The sequence below is a fragment of the Oncorhynchus masou genome, chromosome 9, assembly GCF_036934945.1.
Source record: "Oncorhynchus masou masou isolate Uvic2021 chromosome 9, UVic_Omas_1.1, whole genome shotgun sequence".
In the NCBI taxonomy this organism is placed as follows: Eukaryota; Metazoa; Chordata; class Actinopteri; order Salmoniformes; family Salmonidae; genus Oncorhynchus; species Oncorhynchus masou.
This window is the reverse complement of record NC_088220.1, coordinates 55,264,412-55,287,485: the sequence shown is the minus strand read 5'-3', so window position 1 is coordinate 55,287,485 and position 23,074 is coordinate 55,264,412. Positions and strand designations below refer to the sequence as shown.

The window sequence follows — 23,074 nt, the reverse complement described above, 5'->3', positions numbered from 1 at the left end:
GAGCACTTGTTGGCTGCTTTTCCTTCACTCTGCGGTCCAACTCATCCTAAACCATCTCAATTAGGTTGAGGTTGGGTGTTTATGGAGGCTAGGTCATCTGATGCAGCACTCCATCACTCTCCTTCTTGGTCAAATAGCCCTTAGACAGCCTGGAGGTGTGTTGGGTCATTGTCCTGTTGAAAAAGAAATGAAAAAGAAATGATTGTCCCACTAAGCGCAAACCAGATGGTTCGCAGAATGCTGCAGTAGCCATGCTGGTTAAATGTGCCTTGAATTCTACATGAAATAAATACATTTGCTCCCAAGAGGCACAGTGGTGTAAGGCACTGTATCTCAGTGCAAGAGGTGTCAGTACAGTCCCTGGTTTGAATCCAGGCTTTATCACATCTGGCTGTGATTGGGAGTCCCATAAGACAGCGCACAATTGGCTCAGCGTCGTCCGGGTTTGGCCGGGGTTGGCAGTTATTGTAAATAAAAGTTTGTTATTAACTGCCTTGTCTAATTAAATAAAAGTTAAATAAAACAAATAAACTGACAGTGTCCCCAGCAAAGCGCCATCATAGCTCCTACTCCATGCTTCACAGTGGGAACCACACATGCGGAGATAATCCATTCACCTACTCTGCATCTTACAAAGACACGGCAGTTGGAACTCGTCTTTTTATTGGTGTCCTTTAGTAGAGGTTTCTTTGCAGCAATTCGACAATGAAGGTCTGATTCACGCAATCTCTTCTGAACAGTTGCTGTTGAGATGTGTCTGTTACTTGAACTCTGTAAAGCAGATTGGGCTGCAATCTGAGGTGCAGTTAATTCTAATGAATTTATCCTCTGCAGCAGAGGGAACTCTGGGTCTTCCTTTCTTGTGACAGGCCTCATAAGAGCCAGTTTCATTATAGTCCTTGATGTCGTAATGTCACGACTTCCACCGAAGTTGTTCCCTCTCCTTGTTCGGGCGGCGGTCAACGTCACCGGCTTTCTAGCTGCCACCGATCCATGTTTCATTTTTCCTTTTGTTTTGTCTGTTTACACACTTGGTTCCCATCTCATAATTACGTTCCTTATTTAACCCTCTGGTTTCCCTTTCTGTTTTGTGCGTGATTGTCTTTCGTGTATTCCGGTGTGTTGTATTTTGAGTCCTGTTTTGTCCTTGTTTGGAACGGGATTTTGTTACGTTTTGGATTGAGTAAATCAGTGATTGTTACTCTTACCTGTGTCCAGCGCCTGACTCCTTCGCTATCTTTTAGATAGACTCTGACACTTAAAGTATTGATGGACTGTCAATTCTCTTTGCTTATTTGAGCTGCTCTTGCCATAATATTGACTTGGTATTTTACCAAATAGGGCCCTCTTCTGGATACCACCCCTACCTTGTCACAACACAACTGATTGGTTCAAACGCCTGGTAACTCTAATGAACTCATCCCGTGCAGCAGAGGTGACTCTGGGTTTTCCTTTCTGTCACGGATCCCTCCGGAACTTTCATTACATACACCTGTCCCCTATTCCCACTGATTAGTACTTGTATAAGTGTGCCCTTTGGTTTCCATTGGGCTGTCCATTATTGTTACAATGTCCGTTGGTGCATGTGAGTACCTGTGCTGTGTGTTTTGGGCTTTCGTGCCATTGTGGATTGCGCAGATGATTACGGGTCTCGTCCCGTATGTTAATCATTGTGCGCTTGTGTTATTTATTCAAGGTACTCCTTTTGTTTGGGTTTCTACCCTGTGTTTTCTATAGTGTTTGTTTGGTCTTCGTCCCTGTGCCTTTAGACGGAATACCGTAATTTGGGGTATAATAAAAAAAAACATTATGCATTCCTGCTCCTGTCTCCCGAATCTCATCATACCAACGTGACACTTTCCTGTGGCGGCCCTCATGAGAGCCAGTTTCATCATAGCGCTTGATGGTTTTTGCGACTGCAGTTGAAGAAAATGTAAAAGTTCTTGAATTTTTTTCATTGACTGACCTTGTCTTGATGGAGAGTATTGATGGACTGTCCTTTCCCTTTGCTTAATTGAGCTGTTCTTGCCATAATATGGACTTGGTCTTTTACCAAATATGTCTATCTTCTGTATACCACCCCTACCTTGTCACAACACAACTAATTGGCTGAAACGCATTAAGAAGGAAATAAATTCAACAAATTCACTTTTAACAAGGCACACCTTGAAATGCATTCCAGTTGCATTCCAGGTGACTACTTCAAGCTGGTTGAGAGAATTCAAGGCAAAGGATGGCTAGATTGAAAAATCTCAAATCAAAAATATATTTTGATTTATTTAACACTTTTTTGGTTCCTAAATGATTCCATATGTGTTATTTCATAGTTGTTCATAGTTCATATTGTAGAAAATAGTAAAAAATTATGAAAAACCCTTGAATGAGTAGGGGTGTCCAAACTTTTGACAGGTACTGTATTACAAATAAAAAACTGAAATGTCACATTTACATAAGTATTCAGACCCTTTACTCAGAATGTTGTTGAAGCACCTTTGGCAGCGGTTACATCATTGAGTATTCTTGGGTATGACGCTACAAGCTTGGCACAACTGCATTTGGGGAGTTTTTCCCATTCTTCTCTGCAGATCCTCTCAAGCTCTGTCAGGTTGGATGGGGAGCGTCGCTGCACAGATATTTTCAAGTCTCTCCAGAGATGTTCAATCGGGTTCAAGTCCGGTCTCTGGCTGGGCCACTCAAGGATATTCAGAGACTTGTCCCGAAGCCACCGCTGCTTTGTCTTGGCTGTGTGCTTAAGGATGTGGTCCTGTTGGAAGGTGAACCTTCACTCCAGTCTGAGGTCCTAAGCACTTTGGAGCAGGTTTTCATCAAGGATCTCTCTGTACTTTGCTCTGTTCATCTTTCCCTCGATCCTGACTATTCTCCCAGTCCCTGCTGCTGACAAACATCCCCACAGCATGATGCTGCCACCACCATGCTTCACCGTAGCGATGGTGCAAGGTTTCCTCCAGATGTGACACTTCATCAGACCAGAGAATCTTGTTTTTCATGGCCTGAGAGTCTTTAGCTGCCTTTTGGAAAACTCCATTCGGGCTGTCATGTGCCTTTTACTGAGGCTTCCGTCTTGGTTGTTCCAAACTTCTTCCATTTAAAAATGATGTAGGCCACTATGTTCTTGGGGACCTTCAATGCTACAGAAATCTTTTGGTACCCTTCCCCAGATCTGTGCCTTGACACAATCCTGTCTCGGGGCTCTATTGACAATTCATTCGACATCATGGCTTGGTTTTTGCTCTGACATCCACTGTCAACTGTGGGACCTTACATAGACAGGTGTGTGCCTTTCCAAATCATGTCCAACCAATTGGATTTACCACAGATGGATTCCAGTCAAGTTGCAGAAACATCTCAAGGATGATCAATGGAAACAGGATGCACTTGAGCTCAATTTCGATTCTCATAGCAAAGGGTCTGAATACTTATGTATTATACATTTGCAACCATTTCTAAAAACCTGTTTTTGCTTAGTCTTTATGGGGTATTGTGTGTAGATTAATGGGGATTTATTTTTATTTGATCCATTTTAGAATAAGACTGTAACATAACAAAGTGTGGAAAAAGTCAAGAGGCCTGAATACTTTCTGAATGCACTGTGTGTGTGTGTGTGTGTGTGTGTGTGTGTGTGTGTGTGTGTGTGCACATGAATGAGGCTGTTCGCTGAGCACTGCCTCATAAGGTCACAACTGTGGGGATGACAAAGACAAGGTCTCTTTAGCCCCACTTAACTAGGGTGATACACAATCATCTCCATTCTGCCTGGGAGATGCTCTGTTCATTCTCTCTCTATTTCCCCCTATTCTCTCTCTCTCTCGCTCTGTCTTTTTCTCAAAGCTATTTCTTTCCCTTTCTGTGTTTTCTTTATTTTCTCATTTATAAATGGTTCTGTCTTGGTTATTTATTTTCATTCTCTGATTGTTAAGGCTCCTCTTCTCTTCTCTATTGGATTCATTCCCTCTGGCTGTATCTCTCCCCTCTCTACTCATCTCTTCTCTTCTGCCTCTCTGTCCTAAGTGGATAAAGCTCTCTGCATGGTAATTTTCCCCTTAATTTTCCCTTTTTGCCTCTCTCTTTCCAGTTATTCTGCCTGTTCTATGAGGCCTCCCAAAGTTCAAGTGTTCCTCGGGTCATGCATTGACTGCTGTTTTGAATAGCCCCCATCCTCCCCTCCATCACTCTGACCTGCAGCACTGTAACGTTGTCTGTCGACCAGGCCAGGGCATACGCCGTACCGGGGACCGTATGCGGACCGCGACCTGATTCAATACGGCCCGCGGAATCATGCTCAGATCACATAAAGAATTTGCGATAGTAAAGTTTTGAAAAACGTATCTGTTATTCAAATTAAACACCCAATTAATTCTCACTTTTGTGTAATGATTTAACTCTCACTGCTTGTGGGACATTTATTTTGAAGGCACATATAAATAACAACTGCACGACGACAGACAGTAACTGACAGGCTGACACACATTTCGTCGCAGTTACAAATAGTAGCCTAGAAATTGGGCAAAATTGAGTTTTTCAAAGAAAACGAAAGTAGGCAATGGATGTATGGTGTTCCAGCAAGAGTGAACATCGAATTATTTATTTGTTTAGGTATCAGGGGTAGTTGTAACACTTCAAGACGAAGCGTGCAGAGAAATATAGGAATTAATGCCTTCTGAGCAGAGGGCAAGTGCATCGAAAGAGTTGCTTCCTCAGCAAACGACAGAATTGCAAGAGCTAGCTATATACTGTCCCACAAAAGTCCTAAACATAGCAAGCCATTCGCTGAGGGCGAATTCATTAAAGAATGTTTAATTGACTCTGCAGCAATACTTCGCCCGAGAAAAGAAAGAGCTGTTTGAAAATGTTTCCCTGTCAAGACGAACAGTGACACGACGTGTTGAGGACATCGCAGAGAATGTGGAACAACAGTTGAAAGACAAGGTAAAGCATTTCACCGATTTCTCCTTGGCCCTGGATGAGAGCAGTGATGTACGTGACACGGCGTTGTTGATATTCTTACGAGGCATAACCCCAGTCTTTGAAATTACAGAGGTGCTTCAGTGCAGTCAATGACGAGGACAACCACAGGGAAGGATGTATTGGAGGTTAATAAGTGTGTGGCAAAGCTGAGACTCAGTTTTGAGGAGCGACAGGTCATGGTGTGTGATTAGGTGAGACGTTGGTGGCAGCGGTGGGATCTTTGATAAGCGCAGGGTATTAGATGTTGTGGAGGGAAGCTTAATTACAGCAGTGCGTTCGGTGGAGGATAGATGGTACTGAGAGATCCTCCGGCCGTGCAGGCTGGATGGCTCTTCTGTTTAGCAGCTTCTCACTAGCCAGAGGGCAGAATACAGCCCGGGTCAGAAGTAGTGCACTCTACAGGGAATAGAGTGCAATTTGGGATTCAGTCACATACTCTAGGGAGAAAAGAGAGAGAGACACCGAAGTGTTGGGTTGTAAAGTTGACATAAGTGACATTGTAGTGACACTGTGTCACATAATCAGATCATCCTCCCCATCTCCCACCAGCCTCCCCAGCCTTAGAAGTGTCAGATGTGGCTCTGCATTTATGATAGCAATAAAGGGGTTTGTTGCTTGTCCTGGCTGATATATAGTAGATTATGTTAAATCTATATGTCCCTAAATGGTTTATTGTGCCATCAAATGCATTCACACGTGATGTAATCTCATTGTAAATGGTTTACTGGAGAGCATATCCCGATGGCAATGATTTGAAAAACAATGGGAGACATCAGGTGGATGAACAGTGAGTGCTGCTCAGCATTCGTATGTCATAGTGTGTGTGTGTGTTTGTTTGTACGTGAATACGTATTTGCATGTGTGTTCCAGAGTGTCTGCGTGTGCACACTGTATATGATTGTTTGTGTCTGAGTGTTTATGCATGCACAGCTGGTTGGCTGGTTCCCAGAGCATCCCACTGTGTTTGAACCGGAGGTGGCTGTTCAGTAATGAAGCTGTTTGGTCTTGCCTGCAGGGTGGTGATGGATGAGTGTGGTGCCTCAACAGTCCATGGCTGTTGTCACTGTAAACACCTGCAAAGAGAGAGGGGGGGGAGATGGGAAGATGGGTAGGTGATGAGGAGAAGATCTATGATTGGCAAGGTGTTGCAGTAGTGTGAGATCTGAGGCTGTGTGAGATCCTGGCTGAACAACAGGACAGTATGTCTCTATGTGTTTCTGTTGGCTGTGTCAGATCCTGGCTGAACAACAGGACAGTATGTCTCTATGTGTTTCTGTTGGCTGTGTCAGATCCTGGCTGAACAACAGGACAGTATGTCTCTATGTGTTTCTGTTGGCTGTGTCAGATCCTGGCTGAACAACAGGACAGTATGTCTCTGTGTTTCTGTTGGTTGTGTCAAGGCAGACTGGCTCACAGTGTGTAAAGTGTTCCTTCCCATGCCATGGTGTTGGCCCTGAGCCCTGGGAACCTGCAGGAGGTGTAGAGATGAACTGAGACATCATGGTTGTTTTCCAAATGGCACACTATTCCCTATATAGTACACTACTTTTGATCACAGCCCTATGGTCAAAGGTAGTGCACTAAATAGAGAATAGGGTTAAATCCCCTTGAATTGAATAGGGTGGCATTTGGGACACATGCCGTGAGTCATCCCAGGTGTTCCAATACACTCTTATTACTACCCACCCACCCACTCACCCAAACAGTCAACCCAAAGTCATTCACTGTCCCCACCCCGTATACATAAAGCATCTCAGAGTGCTGATTTAGGATTACTTTAGCCTTTAAACTCATGATGAGTAATAGTATTATGGACAGTTGGGACCTGATCCTATATCTGCCCCTTTTTGAATTGGGGCCCAGTGCTGGGCTCAGCATGGAATCAGGTTCTTAGGTGATATACTGAGAGCCTGGCTCCCATCTACACGGACACTGATGCCAATTCCTTCCCAATTAATCATGCTCACATTGTCCCATTCTGATCCGTTTCATCATATTACGACCGACTGTTATGTCATATCCCCTCCAGTTTATCATATTAGCAGTGACTCCGGCTTCATGTCCTTCACATCTTCTCCATTTTTATGTACTGGAGCATGAATGTTGTCCAGCACGTCAGATCAGATTGACTCTCCACAAGTAAATGAGATGTCCTCGCAAAACAACATACTGCCACGATGTCCTGGTAAAACGGTATACTACCACGATGTCTTGGTAAAACGGTATACTGCCACGATGTCCTGGTAAAACGGCATACTGCCACGATGTCCTGGTAAAACGGCATACTGCCACGATGTCCTGGTAAAACGGCATACTGCCACGATGTCCTGGTAAAACGGCATACTGCCACGATGTCCTGGTAAAACGGCATACTGCCACGATGTCCTGGTAAAACGGCATACTGCCACGATGTCCTGGTAAAACGGTATACTGCCACGATGTCCTGGTAAAACAGCATACTGCCACGATGTCCTGGTAAAACAGCATAATGCCACGATGTCCTGGTAAAACAACATACTGCCACGATGTCCTGGTAAAACAACATACTGCCACGATGTCCTGGTAAAACAGCATACTGCCATGATGTCCTGGTAAAACAACATACTGCCATGATGTCCTGGTTAAACAGCATAATGCCACGATAAACTGGTAAAACCGCATACTGCCACGATGTCCCGGTAAAACAGCATACTGCCTCGACGTCCTCGTAAAACAACATACTGCCTCGACGTCCTCGTAAAACAACATGCTGTCACATACATGTGTGAGTGGTGGTTGTTGATCTGATTGACTTTCTACCTTATGCCCAGTGTTACACGTCACTGAGCTGTGATGGGAAGCAGTGAAGAGCAGCCACCACGGCAGTTGATCTCTGGCTGAGCCTCTATCAGAGCAGGAGTCATTATGGCTGACAGCAGGCCCTGATCCATCATGCCTCAGCCTGGTTTACTGAGGGGAGCTCTGGCTCTCTGGTGTTAACCCCGCGTGGCCCGTCCCCTGTTTGTTGAGTACTCAACCCTGTCAGTTAGGTTATCGAGATGCAGAGCGGGACCTCTCTTCACTTCTCACTCACCCTTCCTCTTGCCTCTTCTCTCCACCCTCCTGTACCCACTCAATTAACATCAAAGGGAGAGGCTAACCCTCTTAAGGAGCCATCCACTGCTGTGTGACTGTGTAACGGCACTCTTTTATGCCCTTTCTTTACCTTACCCCCTGTAGTCTACAATCACAACCAGATACTTTATCTCTCCTAATAGCTTATAGCTTCTTTTCCTTGTTTCTACGAAGTCCTGGCCACCTATCTTTAGATAGACCTAAAGATGGAGAGACCTAAAGATAGATCTACAGTAAATGCAATGTGCAAAAAGAAACCTACCATACGTTTCAATAAACATCTAAGATAGTGGAGCAGTCAGGCTTTTTTTGTCTTCGTCGTGTCCCGTGTATATATCTTTATATCTTTTTATATCTTTTTTCTTCGCATATCTTTCTTTAGATTTTTCTTAACCCCAACTGCAACATACTCTCCTGCAACCCGCCTCACCCAATGTGTTATGGATCTGCTACTTTCTTTACTTCAGAACTGGAACCCCAACAGAAGCTAGGCAGCTAACTAGCTACTAGCTCGTAGTCAGCTAGCCACTGCTAGCGGTCATCAGCTAACCTTTTGCCAGGACAACTCCTGCCAGTCTGTACAGCGTGTTTCAACCCAGAGCTTATCGGGCTCCTTTTTCTCCATATCTCCGGATTCCTACCGCAAGCTCCTAACCTCTTCACCTGGATCTTCGCAGCTAGCTAGCTGCTATCCGATTGGCTTCTCCTGGCTAATGTCTTTGTCCCGAAGCAAGCACCAATTAGCCTGGAGTTAGCTTATGCTCGGCCCATCTCCCAGCTCGCTGAGGAGGTCCATAAGCCACTCCTTGGGGTACAATACCTATTTTGCCAATTGGCCTGGACCCCTTTTTATGGCGATACGGAGCCCCGCCGATCCATCACGACTGGACTACACAGGGTTCAATTCTCAGGTCGACTCTTTTCTCTGTTTACATCTCTGTATACATCTCTGTACCACTGCTGGCTTGCTTCTGAAGCTAAGCAGAGTTGGTCCTGGTCAGTCCCTGAATGGGAGACTAGATCCTGCTGGAACTGTTGTTGGAGGGCCAGTAGGAGGCACTCTTTCCTCTGGTCTAAAAAATATCCCAATACCCCAGGGCAGTGATTGGGGACACTGCCCTGTGTAGGGTGCCGTCTTTCGGATGGGATGTTAAATGGGTGTCCTGACTCTCTGAGATCATTAAAGATCCCATGGCACTTATCGTAAGAGTAGGGGTGTTTAACCCTGGTGCCCTGGCTGAATCCCCAATCTGGCCCTCTAACCATTCATGGTAGAGGTCGACCGATTCATCGGAATGGCCGATTTAATTAGGGCCTATTTCAAGTTTTCATAACAATCGGAAATCTGTATTTTTGGACACCGATTTGGCATTTTTGTTATTAAAAAAAATATCTATATTTTTTTATACTTATTTCATCTTTATTTAACTAGGCAAGTCAGTTAAGAACACATTCTTATTTTCAATGATGGCCTAGGAACGGTGGATTAACTGCCTCGTTCAGGGGCAGAACGACAGATTTTTACCTTGTCAGCTCCGGGATTCAATCTTGCAATCTTACAGTTAACTAGTCTAACGCTCTAACCACCTGATTACATTGCACTCCACTAGGAGACTGCCTGTTATGCGAATGCAGTAAGCCAAAGTAAGTTGCTCGCTAGCATTTTAAACTTATCTTATAAAAACAATCAATCAATCATAATCACTCGTTAACTACACATGGTTGATGATATTACTATTTTATCTAGCATGTCCTGCGTTGCATATAATCGATGCGGTGCGTATTCGTGAAAAAGGACTGTCGTTGCTCCAATGTATACCTAACCACAAACATCAATGCCTTTCTTAAAATCAATACACAGAAGTATATATTTTTAAACCTGCATATTTAGCTAAAAGAAATCCAGGTTAGCAGGCAATGTTAACCAGGTGAAATTGTGTCACTTCTCTTGCGTTCATTGCACGCAGAGTCAATGTATATGCAACAGTTTGGGCCGCCTAATTTGCCAGAATGTTAGGTAATTATGACATAACATTGAAGGTTGTGCAATGTAACAGGAATATTTAGACTTATGGATGCCACCCATATTCTACCATTCCAGTGTTTAATTGCTAAATTGTAATTATTTTGCCACCATGGCCTATTTATCGCCTTACCTCCCTTATCTTACCTCATTTGCACACACTTTATATAGACTTTTATTTTGTATTTTCTTTTCTCTGTTGTGTTATTGACTGTATGTTTGTTTATCCCATGTGTAACTCTGTGTTGTTGTTTGTGTCGCACTGCTTTGCTTTATCTTGGCCGGGTCGCAGTTGTAAATGAGAACTTGTTCTCAACTAGCCTACCTGGTTAAATAAAGGTCAAATAAAACAAAATAAAATAAACAAATAGGGATGATGGGATCCCTGGCAGGTGGCTTGACCTATCCTGTCAGTCTTGTGTTGTCAGATCAGTGGCCAGGGTGGAAACGGCCTCTGATCATGGCCTAATTAGCTGGCAGATGCACTCTACCCCCCGGTGTGTCCTAGGTGGAGGGGTTGTTCACTGTACTATTACCCAGCGGTCCCCGGGAGTCTCCCTGGTCTCTGTTCTTATTCACTGCTGATGACATTAGCATGCTAATATGCGTTCAGTTAGCAAAGATCCAAATTCACTTTAGGCATTTCCCCTGTTCAGTTTCATTACTATCTAACGAACCCAGATGCACCCCCCCCCGTCCTCCTCTCCGTTTCAATTAATCTCGCAACCTCTCACAACCTTGAAGGTGGCCCGAAGACGTTTGTTTTGTATTTTGTCAGCCACGACCGTCTCCATTGGGTGAGTAACAGCCAAATGTGATTTTCCCGGGAGGAGTGTTCAATTAGCATGATGGTGGCAGATCTGCTATGGAGACGCACAGCGTTCTAACCGTGTCCCTGCGATGGCCAGAACATTATGCTTCGACTGCTTTCTCAGTCAACATCTTCCGAGGTGAGAGTGACTGTGAGACAATGTACCTGGCATCTGGTAAGTGGCAAACGTGAAGCCTGCTTGGCCTCGCCATTTTTGCTCCCAGAGAAAATTGTCACCATTTCAGGCCGGCTTGAATGATTGCCAGCGAATAGAACATCTGTTACATGAATCTCTTTGACTATCAGTGGGTTGTGACAGCCTCAGAGAGAGAACATCATTGCTTTTACTCCCAGATGGGAAGGGAGAGGTGACACACACGGAGAGAGAGGGGAAGCTAACAGTGTTGTTAATAATCCACCTGCCAGACAGTGATGTATGACTGGGTTCCTCCGAGGGCCATTGCTACAGACCAGACACTGTCTAGTCTGTCTGGGGGAGGGATAGGAACTGACCACTAGGTCTGGATGATGACCACTGAGAGGCAGATGTAGTTCATGCTAACTGGGTCTGTTCATTGCCAAGTCCAAACAGAAGGGACAGTGGATGATGTGGTGGGGGGGGGGGGTTGTGAAGGGACAGTGGATGATGTGGTGGTGGTGGGGGGGGGTTGTGAAGGGACAGTGGATGATGTGGTGGTGGGGGGGGTTGTGAAGGGACAGTGGATGATGTGGTGGTGGGGGGGTTGTGAAGGGACAGTGGGTGATGTGGTGGGGGGGGGGGGTTGTGAAGGGACAGTTAAGAGACTCGTGTAGTGTGTGTGTTCTCAACTCCTTTCCGGGGACTGTTTTAGGTTGTCAACCAATGGGCTCTTGTGCTTGGAGCTGAGGATGTGATCAATATATTGACCGTGTGGTTTGCTGCCTTGGCTAGTGTTGGATGTCCAGGGTGGTTATTGCTGTTTTTCACTTACTCCTACCCTGCTTCCTTCCCTCAGCAAATATGACAACTTTTGATGAGCTGGTGGTTCATATCTTCTCGTGATAAGATTTACAGTGACAACCTGTCTTGAATGTGAATGATTACCGGTCATCCGCCACATACTGAGGCATCACCAGTCAGTGTCGGGTCGTTTCCATTCTCAGAGAATCCCTTGTTCAATTATTGAGAGTTCCCCTTCTCCGTCTCTCCCTTCACTCCTCCATCAGGGAAGAGAGAGGTGGACTCAGTCTGTCTCGGAAATCTATTTCTCATTATGTACAGCGCTCTGTCACTCACTCACTCACTCACTCACTCACTCACTCACTCACTCACTCACTCACTCACTCACTCAGTAGTGGGGGGACTGTGTGTAGCTGAGCCCTGCCTGTGGCTTCCTGACCCCGGGAGGCAGAGAGAGACGTGGAGCAGGAGAAACACAGCTCTCTGCTCTGGGCTCTGTTGATCTCCCTCACCTGGCATTCCCTCCACGCACACCCTCCTTCATCCCCCTTTAATACAGAGAGAGAGCATAGAGGGGGAGGGAGAGTAGGGATGTTCAGTGATAGTCAGAGGAAATGAGCGAATGGAAGCTATAGGAAGAGTGAGCAATAGAGGAACAGGGAGGAGGAGAGAAAGAGAGGGAGGGGGTTGACACGTACAAAACAAATGAGAAGAAAAACATTTAGATTCCAAGTTGACAAAGATGGGGACTGCAATGATGAGGGAGAGAGAGAGGCTGTTGTCTGAAGTGAGCGAAGACATGATACTAACATTGTTAGAGAAAGAGGGGATGAAAGGAGAAGGAAACAAGAAGCAAAGACGACGGTAGGGCGAGCCAGAGAGGGAGAGAGGAGAGAAGAGAGGGGTTGGTCGAGTGGGCAAGACAAAAAGAATGAGCGAATGAAAGAGATGGAAATAGGAAATGACAGCGGCTTGGAATCTCGCCAGCAACAACGAGGCCCCCAGTTGATTTATTTTGTGTCATCATTATGGAATTGGCGGATTGGTGAATCCAGTGGAACGGTGCAGCTGCCTAGAGCAGAGCTCTATGTTTTATAGACAGATATAGAAATCCCAGACATGACCAAATCTGTGTACACACCAACAGACCCAGTGGCAGCTTTTGGCACCATATCTAATGCATCGCTGACAAGGCTCCACATCGGGAGTAGAGGGAGGGTAAGTCAAGCTGATGCTATGGCTCTGTTTCATTATGTAACTCAATAATTAACCCTGCCTTTGTGGCCTCTTAATGATCCAGAGGACTGTCTTCCATATGTCATAAGGTTTATACTTAAGCCTCACTTGGCACAGACAACAATTCAACATCTATTCCACGTTGGTTCAACGTAATTTAATAGAAATGACTTGAAAACAATGTTCATTCAACCAGTGTGTGCCCAGTGGGAGTTATTAATATAAATATGAAGGCTTCCACTGTCTTCCCTGTGGAGGAGGCTGAAGGCCCTGAGCTTGTGATGTCAACCGCGTTAACATTGTCAACTTCATTATCGTCGTTAACGTTGTTGACATTTCACTGTCAGGGTTGAAGCATGATCTAGACGCATAGTACGTTTCAAAGCCTCTCGGCTCTTTTCACTCCCATTTGAATGTTTTTTTAATATGGTTTCACTCTGAGGACTTCTTGAGCTTCTTTATACATTTATACATGAAAAGGTTTTAATGAAATTATAGGAGACCGAATTTCTCAGCCACTCATGGTGTAAAGAAGGGTTTCACAGTCACTTGTAACAGCATGTTTTACCAAGAATGGTTATAGTAAAGACATATTTCTCTGTGGCAGGAAGGCTATTTTGTCAAATGACCAATGGCTCAACACCAGATTGACATACGAGCCGGCCCTAACCTTTTGGGGGCCCTAAGCGGAATTTTGTTGGGGTGCACCCCCCCTCCCTCACCTTGCGGGCAAAACACCCTTGATGGCGGAGAGAAAGTTTTAGTTAATTTCCTGCAATTCTATACAATTTTCCATGGGGTGTAGAGAAAATACTTCAGAGTAAATAAGTAAATAACACAGACACTAGAGAAGCTTCACCAAGTTTAATTCTTCCCAAAGGGTCTTTACAGCTGTAATTCAGACAACACAACATTTCTCACCATCACAGGTATATATATCCCCCTTAAGACACTCTTCCTTCTCTCCAATCCTTACATCTTATGGTTCCACAGGAAAAGGGTAATAACCCTTTATTTCTCCCTTCAGGAGATCTGACCTGACCTCAACCCCTCCTTTGCCTAATCCACAGATGTCCATCTTCTTCCCCTATAGCAATCCTTTGATCTCCTCGCATCCACCCAGCACATTCCACAGCCACTCTGTCTTTCCACAGAGAACCATTAACTTCTGACATAAAACCCAGTCTCTTTCGCTCCTTATATTCTATGCTCCTGATCTATAATTGATTTAATATCTCAATGTTAAACGTTTTGAATACAACACTGGCTAGACTAACATGATTACCACAGGCTGGCTAGACTAACACGATTACTACAGACTGGCTAGACTAACACGATTACTACAGGCCGGCTAGACTAACACGATTACTACAGACTGGCTCGACTAACACGATTACTACAGACTGGCTAGACTAACACGACTACTACAGGCCGGCTAGACTAACACGATTACTACAGGCCGGCTAGACTAACACGATTACTACAGGTCGGCTCGACTAACACGATTACTACAGACTGGCTCAACTAACACGATTACTACAGACTGGCTAGACTAACACGATTACTACAGACTGGCTCGACTAACACGTTTACTACAGACTGGCTAGACTAACACGATTACTACAGGCCGGCTAGACTAACACGATTACTACAGGTCGGCTAGACTAACACGATTACTACAGACTGGCTCGAATAACACGATTACTACAGACTGGCTCGACTAACACGATTACTTCAGACTAGCTCGACTAACACGATTACTACAGACTGGCTAGACTAACACGATTACTACAGACTGGCTAGACTAACACGATTACTACAGGCCGGCTAGACTAACACGATTACTACAGGCCGGGTAGACTAACACGATTACTACCGACTGGCTCGACTAACACGATTACTACCGACTGGCTCGACTAACACGATTACTAAAGACTGGCTCGACTAACACGATTACTACAGACTGGCTAGACTAACACGATTACTACAGACTGGCTAGACTAACACGATTACTACAGGCCGACTAGACGAAAACAATTACCACAGGCTGGCTAGACTAACACGATTACTACAGACTGGCTAGACTAACACGATTACCACAGGCTGGCTAGACTAATTTACCAATCAATTTTTTTTTTTGCTGACATGGGCTAATTGAGTGACTGTCAGTGCATCCAAATTTCGAAATTGCACCATATACATTCTACTATTCTAACTCTCAACAGTAAGTTGAGACCGTGACTGAGGTCGGAGGCCCCTCGCTTAGTTTCTAGGGCCAGCCCTGATTGACATGCACACATCTGACTGTGCTTTTCTTATTAACAGGCTGGCTAGACTAACACGATTACTACAGACTGGCTAGACTAACACGATTACTACAGGCCGGCTAGACTAACACGATTACTACAGACTGGCTAGACTAACACGATTACTACAGGTCGGCTCGACTAACACGATTACTACAGACTGGCTCAACTAACACGATTACTACAGACTGGCTAGACTAACACGATTACTACAGACTGGCTCGACTAACACGTTTACTACAGACTGGCTAGACTAACACGATTACTACAGGCCGGCTAGACTAACACGATTACTACAGGTCGGCTAGACTAACACGATTACTACAGACTGGCTCGAATAACACGATTACTACAGACTGGCTCGACTAACACGATTACTTCAGACTAGCTCGACTAACACGATTACTACAGACTGGCTAGACTAACACGATTACTACAGACTGGCTAGACTAACACGATTACTACAGGCCGGCTAGACTAACACGATTACTACAGGCCGGGTAGACTAACACGATTACTACCGACTGGCTAGACTAACACGATTACTACAGGCCGGCTAGACTAACACGATTACTACAGACTGGCTAGACTAACACGATTACTACAGGCCGGCTAGACTAACACGATTACTACAGGTCGACTCGACTAACACGATTACTACAGACTGGCTCAACTAACACGATTACTACAGACTGGCTAGACTAACACGATTACCACAGGCTGGCTAGACTAATTTACCAATAATTTTTTTTTTTTTGCTGACATGGGCTAATTGAGTGACTGTCAGTGCATCCAAATTTCGAAATTGCACCATATACATTCTACTATTCTAACTCTCAACAGTAAGTTGAGACCGTGACTGAGGTCGGAGGCCCCTCGCTTAGTTTCTAGGGCCAGCCCTGATTGACATGCACACATCTGACTGTGCTTTTCTTATTAACAGAGCTGGACTGTTCTTGCTGTTAGTTTCTGTTTAAAGGAGCAATTTCTATGGATATTTTACGAGAAAAATCATTGAATTATAATTTACCCTTTTCATGAGGAACAAGAGATAAACATGCATTGAAGGTGAAGGGAGCGACCTGCTCAAAAGAAAGCAAATTCTCTACAAGGCTTTCCAGACAGATACACAGCTCAACCAGGACAATGTGACAAGGGAATACCGTTTTTATTTTCTACAACTGTTTTTACAGTTGGGGCGGCAGGGTAGCCTAGTGGTTAGAGCGTTGGACTAATAACCGGAAGGTTGTGAGTTCAAACCCCCGAGCGGACAAGGTACAAATCTGTCGCTCTGCCCCTGAACAGGCAGTTAACCCACTGTTCCCAGGCCGTCATTGAAAATAAGAATGTGTTCTTAACTGACTGACTTGCCGGTAAAATTAAAAATTTAATTAAATTACATTTTACATCCCAGGTGTGACTTTTCGATAGAAACTTTGATGATGATGCTGTTTTTCATATTATATTACATCCCCTATTGAAATGTGCTTTTAGTGGATTTGTTCCGGTTGGGGACATTCCTCCGTAACACTAAACAGAAAATACACAGGTTTCCTAGTAACTGCCACCCACACTGATTGGAACGTGTAATTGAATTAATTTATCCAAGGACATGTGTTTGTCTTGTTTAAAGAGGTAGACCACAATTTGTTTGTTTGCGAGAGTGGGAGTATTTGGTTTCGGGCTTGTGCTCGACCAATTGATTCATGTTTGGTAATAAAGGTGTGTGTGAGTATTGGCTGAGACGTTTAGCTCCGTGATTGAGGACATGTGTGAGACTGGAGGGAAAAGCAAAGTTCTTAATTTGATTATCAGGGACCAGGTTTTTTTGAGCCCTTCAAACATTTTGTTTAGTCTCTGTACTGTATGTAAAGTCTCATGACAATAGAATCCAGCCCACGCAGGCTGTGATGCCAACGGTCTTGGTCAACAAGCTACTATGATAACATGAAGTAACACTGAAACCCCAAATCGAATCCTGTTTCAACTGTCACCTTACTGTTAACCTATGACCGATACTACTTGGGACTCGTTTATTCTTTTTTATTCTGGTCACTGACCATTATTTGCTGTCTCTCTGTTTGAGCAGCAGGACTGGTGGCGGCTGTTGGAACAGACTGTTACCGACCAAAGAGATGCTGTGTTGTGATGCAGTCTTCTGTTCCGTGCCCGGGCCTCTGTCATTAGGGACGGGTCTGGATAGAGAACATGGGCCTTTTGCGCTGTTCCTGTGACATCCCATCAGCAACTGCTTCCCACTGATAGAGGGAGGGAGGAGAGAGAGGGAGGAGAGAGATGTACTGTGTCTGTATGACTGTGATGTTAGTAAAGCTGGGGCAGAACAGCATAATTGTCAGTCTATATAGAAGATAGCGAAGGAGTCAGGCGCAGGACACAGGTAAGAGTAAAAAACACACTGTATTTACTCAAACCAAGAACGTAACAAAAACCCCGTTATCAAACAGGGACAAAACAGGATAGAACTCCAACACACAAAAGACATAACAAAAGAACTAAGGTCAGAACGTGACAATAATAAGTAGATATCTGGGCTTTCATCAGTTACTATTCATTTGTGTCTTCCTGGCTGCATGTATCTCTCCTGGCTGCATGTATCTCTCCTGGTTACGGTCTGTGTCTCTCCTGGCTGCATGTATCTCTCCTGGTTACGGTCTGTGTCTCTCCTGGTTACGGTCTGTGTCTCTCCTGGCTGCATGTGTCTCTCCTGGTTACGGTCTGTGTCTCTCCTGGTTACGGTCTGTATCTCTCCTGGTTACGGTCTATCTCTCCTGGTTATGGTCTGTATCTCTCCTGGTTATGGTCTGTATCTCTCCTGGTTACGGTCTGTATCTCTCCTGGTTACGGTCTGTATCTCTCCTGGTTACGGTCTGTATCTCTCCTGGTTAAAGTCTGTGTCTCTCCTGGCTGCATGTGTCTCTCCTGGTTAAAGTCTGTGTCTCTCCTGGTTACGGTCTGTGTCTCTCCTGGTTACGGTCTGTGTCTCTCCTGGTTACGGTCTGTATCTCTCCTGGTTACGGTCTGTATCTCTCCTGGTTACGGTCTGTATCTCTCCTGGTTACGGTCTATCTCTCCTGGTTACGGTCTGTATCTCTCCTGGTTACGGTCTGTATCTCTCCTGGTTACGGTCTGTGTCTCTCCTGGCTGCATGTGTCTCTCCTGGTTAAAGTCTGTGTCTCTCCTGGTTAAAGTCTGTGTCTCTGCTGGTTAAAGTCTGTGTCTCTGCTGGTTAAAGTCTGTGTCTCTGCTGGTTAAAGTCTGTGTCTCTGCTGGTTAAAGTCTGTGACTCTGCTGGTTAAAGTCTGTGACTCTGCTGGTTAAAGTCTGTGTCTCTGCTGGTTAAAGTCTGTGTCTCTGCTGGTTAAAGTCTGTGTCTCTCCTGGTTAAAGTCTGTATCTCTCCTGGTTACGGTCTGTGTCTCTGCTGGTTAAAGTCTGTATCTCTCCTGGTTACGGTCTGTGTCTCTGCTGGTTAAAGTCTGTATCTCTCCTGGTTACGGTCTGTGTCTCTCCTGGTTACGGTCTGTGTCTCTCCTGGTTACGGTCTGTGTCTCTCCTGGCTGCATGTGTCTCTCCTGGTTACGGTCTGTGTCTCTCCTGGCTGCATGTATCTCTCCTGGTTACGGTCTGTGTCTCTCCTGGCTGCATGTATCTCTCCTGGTTACGGTCTGTGTCTCTCCTGGTTACGGTCTGTATCTCTCCTGGTTACGGTCTGTGTCTCTCCTGGCTGCATGTATCTCTCCTGGTTACGGTCTGTGTCTCTCCTGGCTGCATGTATCTCTCCTGGTTACGGTCTGTGTCTCTCCTGGCTGCATGTGTCTCTCCTGGTTACGGTCTGTGTCTCTCCTGGCTGCATGTATCTCTCCTGGTTACGGTCTGTGTCTCTGCTGGTTAAAGTCTGTATCTCTCCTGGTTACGGTCTGTGTCTCTGCTGGTTAAAGTCTGTATCTCTCCTGGTTACGGTCTGTGTCTCTGCTGGTTAAAGTCTGTGTCTCTCCTGGTTACGGTCTGTGTCTCTCCTGGTTACGGTCTGTGTCTCTCCTGGTTAAAGTCTGTGTCTCTGCTGGTTAAAGTCTGTCTCTCTGCTGGTTAAAGTCTGTGTCTCTGCTGGTAGTCTACATGAGCTGGATCCTTGTCTTTGATTCAGATGGGTAGTATTTTATTTGTATCCCCAGCAGCTACACTTCCTGGGGTCCACACAGAACATAAAGCCTGACATAACAAAGAACATAAAGCCTGACATAACACAGAACATAAAGCCTGACATAATACAGAACATCAACAGACAACAACAGCTCAAGGACTGAACTTGGCAAATTGCTTTAGAATCATAGGAGTTTAATGATTGAACTTTTCCACAGTTTTAATCAGACGGGTGCTGAGAGAAGGTGACACTTCAAAAAGGCACAGGGCCAAGAAGTGGAGGTAAGGCTGCTGTGAAGCATGCTGGGTAAAGACTCACTTGCTCATTAGCCATATCCCTTGGCTATCTCACAAAGCTGTGATGAATGGGTGCTGTAGGGAAGGCATTACTGTACGTCAGTGCACCGAATGTGCGGTGTGTGTGTGTGAGTAAGTGTGAGAGTGTGTGTGAGTAAGTATAAGTGTATGTTTGTGTGTGTAAGTAAGTATGAGTGTGTAAGTATTTCTTTTACCTTTATTTAACTAGGCAAGTCAGTTAAGAACAAATTCTTATTTTCAATGACGGCCTAGGAACAGTGGGTTAACTGCCTGTTCAGGGGCAGAACGACAGATTTGTACCTTGTCAGCTCGGGGATTTGAACTTGCAACCTTTCGTTTACTAGTCCAACGCTCTAACCACTAGGCTACCCTGCCGATGAGAGAGAGAGAGTGTGTGTGTGTGTATAAGTGTATGCTTTTTGTGTGTGTGTAAGTATGATTATCTGGGTGTCTGTGTAAGTAAGCGTGTATGAGTGTGTGTGTATACCATATGTGCTATACTGTGTGTGTGTGTGTGTGTGTGTGTGTGTGTGTGTGTGTGTGTGTGTGTGTGTGTGTGTGTGTGTGTGTGTGTAAGTATGATTATCTGGGTGTCTGTGTGAGTAAGCGTGTGTGAGTAAGTATGAGTGTGTGTGTGTGTGTGTGGTGTGAATACCATATGTGCTGTACTGTGTGTGTGTGTGTGTGTGTGTATACCATATGTGCCATACAGTATGTGTGTGTTTTCCCTGACTTCTATGTATACCACCTTTACTGTTGACAGTGGGCAGTTGCCATGTACATCCATTTGTTGCCATTTACATCCACCCCCCCTCCCCTCCCCCTTAGCCTACCTTCCCCTCTCTCCCCTGCAGCTCTCTCACCAACATTTATTTCCACCCAATGTCATTGATGTAGAGCGTAATGGAATGGTGTTGGAGGATGACGGAGCAGGCTGATGGGAAAGGGGGCTGTGGCGTCTAGAAATTTGGTCTCGCCTGCTCCGAGAACTGTGTATGTGTATTTGAATGAACCTCATCAGGGAGATTTGACATGGATATATTAATGGTGGCACTTAAGGAGAGCGAGGGAGCTGTGACACGAGCTGAGGAGGTTATATATGAGAGAGCGAGGGATGGGGGGATAGGGGGAGAGATGGGGGGGGGGATAGAGTGAGTGAGTGATGGGGGATAGAGAGAGGGATAGATAGAGATAGATGGGGAGAGGATAGATGAGGATAGAGTGAAGGGGGATAGAGTGAGGGGGATAGGTAGAGCGGGGGTGTAGAGGGAGGGAGAGGATGAGGATGGGGGAGTGGATAGAGAGAGATGGAGGGGGAGAGGATAGAGAGAGATGGGGGGAGAGGATAGAGAGAGATGGGGGGAGAGGATAGAGAGGGGATGGGGGGGGATAGGATAGAGAGAGATGGGGGGGGGGAGGATAGAGAGAGATGGGGGGGGAGAGGATAGAGAGAGATGGGGGGGGAGAGGATAGAGAGAGATGGGGGGAGAGGATAGAGAGAGATGGGGGGGGAGAGGATAGAGAGATGGGGGGGGAGAGGATAGAGAGAGATGGGGGGAGAGGATAGAGAGAGATGGGGGAGAGATAGAGAGAGATGGGGGGAGAGGATAGAGAGATGGGGGGGGGAGAGGATAGAGCGAGATGGGGGGAGGGGAGAGGATAGAGAGAGATGGGGGAGGGGAGAGGATAGAGAGAGATGGGGGGGAGAGGAGGAGAGATAGAGAGAGATGGGGGAGAGGGGGGGGGAGAGGATAGAGAGAGATGGGGGGAGAGGATAGAGAGAGATGGGGGGGGGGAGAGGATAGAGAGAGATGGGGGGAGAGGATAGAGAGAGATGGGGGGAGAGGATAGAGAGAGATGGGGGAGGGGAGAGGAGAGAGAGGACGGAGAGGAGAGAGAGAGATGGAGGGGGAGATGAGAGAGAGAGAGAGAGAGAGAGAGAGAGAGAGAGAGAGAGGAGTGATGGAGGGGGAGAGGAGAGATGGAGGGGGAGAGGAGAGATGGAGGGGGAGAGAGAGAGATGGAGGGGGAGAGATGGAGGGATAGAGAGGAGAGAGGGAGGGAGGGGGAGAGGAGAGAGAGATGGGGAGGGGAGAGGAGAGATGGAGGGGGAGAGGAGGAGAGATGGGGAGGGGAGAGGAGAGATGGAGGGGAGAGGAGAGATGGAGGGGGAGAGATGGAGGGAGGAGAGGAGAGAGGGAGGGGGGAGAGGAGAGCGAGAGATGGGGGGGGGGGAGAGGATAGAGAGAGATGGGGGGGGAGAGGATAGAGAGAGATGGGGGGAGAGGATAGAGAGAGATGGGGGGAGAGGATAGAGAGAGATGGGGGGAGAGGAGTGAGAGAGATGGAGGGGGAGATGAGAGAGGGAGAGATGGAGGGGGAGAGGAGAGATGGAGGGGGAGAGGAGAGATGGAGATGGAGGGGCAGAGGAGAGATGGAGGGGGAGGAGAGAGGGAGGGGGGAGAGGAGAGAGAGGAGGGGGAGAGGAGAGAGGGAGGGGGGGAGAGGAGAGAGAGATGGGGGGGAGGAGAGAGAGATGGGGGGGGGGAGAGATGGGGGGATAGAGAGAGATGGGGGGGGAGAGGATAGAGAGAGATGGGGGGGGAGGATAGAGAGAGATGGGGGGGGGAGGATAGAGAGAGATGGGGGGGGAGAGGATAGAGAGAGATGGGGGGAGAGGATAGAGAGAGACGGGGGGGGGAGGATAGAGAGAGACGGGGGGGGAGAGGATAGAGAGAGACGGGGGAGAGAGAGAGATGGGGGGAGAGATAGAGAGAGATGGGGGGAGGATGGAGAGAGATGGGGGGGGGATAGAGAGAGATGGGGGGAGAGGATGGAGAGAGATGGGGGGGGGGGGATGGAGAGAGATGGGGGGAGGATGGAGAGAGATGGGGGGAGAGGATAGAGAGAGATGGAGGGGGAGAGGAGAGAGAGAGAGATGGGGGGAGAGGAGAGAGAGATGGGGGAGAGGATAGAGAGAGAGAGAGATGGGTGGGAGGGGATAGAGAGAGATGGGGGGGGAGAGAGAGAGAGATGGGGGGAGGAGAGAGAGATGTGGGGGGAGGAGAGAGATGTGGGGGGAGAGGAGAGAGAGATGGGGGGGGGGAGAGAGAGAGAGATGGGGGGGGGAGGGAGAGAGAGATGGGGGGAGAGGATAGAGAGAGATGGATAGAGAGAGAT

At 46.4% G+C, this 23,074-nt stretch overlaps 1 protein-coding gene across 2 annotated transcripts in view; it reads left to right on the top strand.

Annotated features, from left to right (window-relative positions):
* Nucleotides 1-23,074, top strand: part of slc8a2b (solute carrier family 8 member 2b) — a 95,132-nt gene that overhangs the window by 20,868 nt on the left and 51,190 nt on the right. The window contains exon 1 of one of the 2 annotated variants that reach the window (XM_064974514.1): nt 4,925-4,947. The exons of the other annotated variant lie outside the window; for it this stretch is intronic. The gene's annotated coding sequence lies outside the window, so the exon portion shown is untranslated. Of the gene's footprint in view, nt 1-4,924; nt 4,948-23,074 lie in introns of those variants that run through there. 2 annotated transcript variants of the gene reach the window in all.